Below are 6,074 nucleotides of genomic sequence, written 5' to 3' on the forward strand. Positions count from 1 at the left end.
CTTCATTGACCTAACCTTAACTGATGTTTGGCAATGTTTTGGTAGTTAATATATGACATCTTTGAGCTGAACATTCTGGCTTATAGACATAACTGCCATAAAGACTTGGTTCACCCACAACATAAAGTCTGTATTTTTTCCGTATACTTTATAAGTTGGTGAAGATTCTCAGTCATACAGGTCATGGTAATTCTAAGTGTTATATCGTAGGCAATTGGACTTGCTTGAGTTTCTTGGAGACGGTTCACCTCTTATCCAAGAGGCTTCCTCAGTTCTAAAGCCCCGTTTCCACCATACATTTTCGGTATGGTACCTTTGGGACCAAAGTAACCCTTCAGACATGGTACCTAGACCCTAAATCTGTTTAGTGTTTCCACCACAAACAGTACCCTTAAACGTGGGCAGTGTCAATCATCTGTTGTATTTCCTTATCATCAGTGACACAGATGGAAGTCTGCACCTAGTTTATCATCCACAGAACGAGGTTGCACGCTGACATTTTCAGAACAAAACAGAATAGGCTGCAGTGAGAGTCTCTCTCCATGGGATATTTAAAAATAGTGGGTTTGTGCATTTAGTCCTTCTCAGGCAAGCTGAGATGGGGTTTAGGGCTTTTTTTTTTCTTCAAGTGAAGATTAGAACATTTGGAGTTCAGATAACCCAGCTGAAATGAATATACATAAACACTTTAAGATTGTCACAGTGATATTCAAGGTGTGCTGATGGATTCACGTCGTCAACTTATGCATTGAGTAACATTACAAGTTAACGTTCCACCTTAAAATCGGCAACAGTCGGCCCAGTGAATTAAGTTATGTTTCGACTCCAGCTGCTGCAAGGCAGCAAAACATCCTTTATTTTATAGTAAACAGTTTACTAATATATGTAACACTCTCTAGGGTATGAACAAAACCAGCCACAACTCAGCCCTGAGCAGAGTGACCGTCCACTACTGACCAATCAACGGACTGCAGTGTTCACAGCTCCACCTTTTAGTACCAGACCTGTGTGCTAGGTACCCCAACAGAGGGGGGACCGAAAATGAGGACGGTACGGAACGGTTCCATTGGTACCATCCACAACTTTTCACAGTGGAAACAGAAAAGATCTGTATTGAACTGAACCGTACCGTACTGCTCAGTGAAAACAGGCCTTAACTGACTGGTGGGGGATCGCAGGCTTTAACTGTGAGCTCTGAGTTTCAGAGTCATTAAAGTCAACTGTGCGTTGTTGACCCATCGTTCAAGAAACTCACAAGTCCTGTTGCCTATGATATATCACTCAGAATATACCCTATGTGAAAATAAAAACCTCCATCCACAACAGAACACAATCTGCCAGGAGTCCAGTGCTGGCAAACAATCTGTGGAGGAAGAACAACTATTATTATGCCAATTAAAACAATTAGAAGAATAAAACAACATATATGTATATTGTCCTCTCTTTCAAAAAAAAAAGAAGGGTGTTTGAATGGTGCTATTTTTACAGCTGGAGGCCGTTTTATCCCACGGCTATACCTGAGAACTTTGGAGTCTATTACCTTAACAGACCTCTTACCTCTGATTGTATTAAGCCAGCAACAGTCAGTGCGGCAGTGATTCACTCTTGTACAATGTCCCTGCTGCCTAGCAACAAAGGAGCACTCTTTATAGCAACATTTCTTCTTCTCTCTGCAGAAAGACAGCAGGGAGAGAGAGAGAGAGAGAGAGAGAGAGAGAGAGAGAGAGAGAGAGAGAGAGAGAGAGAACTTGTGTTATTGTATTGATTTGCTTTACTCCAGCAGGTCTTATTTGTGGTTTGTTTAATTTCAAAAAATCTTTACTGATTGCATTTTGTAGCTCTGTAAACAAATGTGCGTAATAAGTCGATGCTGAGTACTGAACATGTGAGTGTGTAGAGAACGGGCCCTCCACACTGAGTGGTGGAGTTCAGCACCACGGAGAGACACACACCTGGGAGTTATTCAGCACCAAGGAGAGCGACAGTTACAGTGTTAGAATACAGCACAACACCATTAACTGCAGCCTTTAATACTGCCTTAAGGTTTATTTGTATGAGCTTTATATTTATAATGTAGATGGGGTAATTGTTGTACATAGCTTTTACAGTTAAATGACTAATAAAACACATTGTCTCCGAACAGCAACTAGACGCTACAACAGATTGTAACAACCCATCACACAAAAGAGTTGGAGGAATGATTGTGTGCAACATTGACTCTTTGGCCTGAGGCTGATGCTACATGGGAGCTCGTAATGTGTCCAAAATTAAAAGGATTCGCTGACTAGGGACCATGAATGTGTACATTTTATGGAAAACTACCAATAATATGTTGCTATTGTTGTGCACCATTACACAAAACTCAGTACCATTCAAACACAAATGTTAACTCTGGGATATGTAGATAAAAGTTGCATGCTGCACAAGCATGCAAAATCATTTTAACACTGAAGTCAATGAGGGAATGGCCTCTGTTATTAAATCATTTTTATTGTATTAGCAATGGACTTAAAAGAACACAAGGTAGACATCTTCTAGTTACATGCTTGAGTCTGTTTCTTGTTATTACTGTATTATTTATTAAGAGTTTAAGACTCAAAAACGTAGCTGATAATTTTCATCACAAGTGTGTGGTTGTGGTTTGATGGTAAGTGACTGTAAGTGGTGGCAAAATCAGCACATTTTCATTCATGCGCTGCTAAATTCTCATTCATGCAAAGAAATAAGTGTCATCACGGCCCTGCTCACTTCATACAAGGAACTAGAGCACAGGAAAAGACACAAATACAGTAGTCCCTCACTTAAAAATATCAAAATTGCTCTCACTTTGGCAGTAAATTTAGTGTTCATGTAGGACTCTGTTGAGACTAAGATGCTGACGGAGAAAACAGGTTGTCATGGCCTTCTAGAGTAAGTAAAAAAGCTGCTGAGTAAACAAACAAGCTGACAACACAAGCACAGAAATAACTGGGGCTAACGTGTGGAATTGTCAACCTCCAGCTGGTGTCAACCTCTCAGAACTCATTCGAGAAAAAGACAGGTGAAAAATATGTCAAATACACACACACACACACACACACACACACACACACACACACACACACTTCGTGAGTTTCAATATTTTAATATAGCATTTTAATATAGCATTTAGATTTTTTTCTGATATCAAATATGGTGTTACCTGTATATCATTATGCTGTCACTATAGAATTACTGCAATACAAACATGTTAAGCTCCTGTTGGACTCGGCAGTATGGGGGAGTTGCCCTGTATGTCAATACAACTTATACACATCAACTACTGTAAACAGTGTTATTATTGGGCAGCATCCCTTTAAACAATGAGTTTGCCCAATTTTAAAATATATAGGTAGTGTCCTAAGCAGTAGCACCAAACCGCCAATCTATGTCAAGCTCCATTCTACCCTCACTCGTGAACAAGACCCCGAGATACTTCAACTCCCTCGCTTGAGACAGTCACTCTCTCCCAACCCGAAGGGAGCAATGCACCGTTTTCTGGTAGAGAACCATGGCCTCCCTCTGTGAAATTATAGTAATTAGTTTATTAATATTTGGTTTAACGTGGTTTCCCCACAAAAAAAATGTGAAAAAATTGTCTGAAAGCACATCTACATTTTCTCCCTCATTTAAAAACTCTTGATCTGGCCTCTGCCCGCCACCGCTGCTAGCGCTAGGTTTTGATTTCCACTTTCTCCAGCACTGAAACAAAGCATTAAGACAGGTCTGGCTATGTGATACCGATGAAAGAGCGATGCACATCAAGTTAGCATTGGACGAAACACAGAGAGATTCAGTCATACATGCTTGAACCTCAGTCAGGCCCAGACTCAGATATGGAGTCTGTGCAATGAAATCAGAGACTAGTGGTTGTATCAGGGGTACATGTAGTAAACATCTTTAAATTGCTTTATTGTTTGTTAGCATGTTAGCTTGTAACCAGCAGTGGCAGACACAGCCTCAGAGGTTATGAACCTACAACAATACCTGCCACTGTACAATGTTACAGTGTGTTCACATTGGTCCGGTTTATATCCAAGAACTGCATGCTCTACCATGTCTGCTGTCAAAACTTCACTATGCTGGTGCAAACTGTGTTCTCTGTTCTGACTGAAGCTGTATTTGCTGATGTTGTGTTGAAGTCTGGTCATGTGTTTTCTGTAGTTGACCTTTGTATCAGTGACGTAGCTAATCTAGCTTGCCTGGGGTATGTTTGAATCTCAGATTTTGCATCATCCCCTCCGGTAGAGGAATGTAAAAACACCTTTACAGTGACAAACTTTGCAGAGATATAAGTCAGTATAGTCAAAGTTACACATTCAAAGAGACATAAACAGAAGCAAAACACATGTTTGAGTGGAGAAAGACCTTAAGCCATGGTATAATCAAGCCTGTAGGCCTCGTACATAAAATAAGTGGACTTTGTTTTGTTGCTATAGAGAGTCTGTTGTGCTTCAACAGTGAATCTGGAAGCTCTCTCTCATTGTCGTCATCAGCTTTGTTTTGCTAACCCCAAACTGGCAATCAGCCCACCCTCCACCTCTGCTTCCTGTCTACTCCTAATGGCTTAATGTTTTCAAACCGCTCCTCTAAGCACCTCTTGCCTTTCATGTTTCCTTTCTTCCTGTCTTAGCTTTACTGCCTCCTCACTCCCTCGCTCTGCATTCTCCCGAGGAGTGCCTGCCTAACATGTGAAAAGATGGATGGTAAGGAACATGTGACTACCAGTTAGTGTTTGCCTCTTTTATTTCCCAGTATCCCCTCCTCCTGCCTCCCACCCAGCAAGGATGGATGGAGGAATGGATTAATGGAGGGAGGTTGAGATGGTCTCTGCTTAATTTCTTGTTTGTCTTCACGGCAGCCTGGTTCCTCTGAGGAGGGCCTCCTCATCCTTACCACCCTGTACAAACGTGATTTTACAGATGCTGATGTGCACACATAGTATCAGATGTTCACCTTTGTACAATAGTTGGTGCTCCCACCCAAATAGTGGCGGCTGTCATTTTGATTTAAATGCACAGTACATACACATAAGTGCAGTTTGGTTGAGAAGGTGTGACAGCGAGGGCTATGGCACATAGATAAAGACATGATGAGGTGGTTGTACTACTAGATAGATGGATGGCTTACCAAGGAGGATTTGGATATTATGTCCTATATATTCCTGTGGCTTTTTGGCTGATAGGTGGGTGTATTGTAAACGGCTAGAAAAAGAGGTGGGTATACCCTGATTACCTGTGTATAACCCCCATTACATCACTGGAGCTAGACTGATAAATCAGCCAATACACTATAGGTCTATTGGCCGATTTAAGCAGGATGAAGCTTTTATATACTTTAATTTCACAGATAATAAACAATACGTTGTGAAGAAGATAAAGCCTCCAAAAATAGCATTTTAAATCTTGTGTGTGATTTATCCTGGCTTTATATGAGTAAAGGAATCTCCACAAGTAGCTAGGCTAATTTATACAATGTAAAATACCGTAGGCTGGCGCTAATAACATTAGCATATTATATTTGTTTGCAATACATGTTTAGTACAAGACAGTTGTTTTGTCAGTGAACCTTGTGAGTTGTAATGTAGCCAAATTTTGTAACATTACCTTGTCAATTGTTGCTGTTGTCCCTGGTTTCATATGAGTAAAGGAAAAATCCGCTAGCCACTAGGCTAATTTATACAATGTAAAATGCCATAGGCTTGTGCTAATAACGTTAGCATGTTGTATTTGTGGGGAAAATGTGTCCAGATAAAGACAAGTGCTTTGTCTGTGAATGCTGCGAGTTATAGTGAAGCTGATTTGTGTACTTGTGTTTGAAATTGTCTCTATTAAGCCATGTTTAATGTGTGTTTTGGGTATGATTTGACTCAACTAAACTTAACAGCACTTCACAAAAACCCTGCTGTTGACCAGTGTTTTGGAGGTGTAACTGCAGAGTGACACCAACACATGTCCGCACAAGCATAAATGCTCACAATGGCGCCTTTCTGATCCGTCACACGTGTGACAACCAGCCCCCAGAGTAGAGACAACCGTCCCCAACTGACCACTTGA

The sequence above is a fragment of the Epinephelus moara genome, chromosome 2 (genome assembly GCF_006386435.1).
Source record: "Epinephelus moara isolate mb chromosome 2, YSFRI_EMoa_1.0, whole genome shotgun sequence".
Taxonomy (NCBI): Eukaryota; Metazoa; Chordata; class Actinopteri; order Perciformes; family Serranidae; genus Epinephelus; species Epinephelus moara.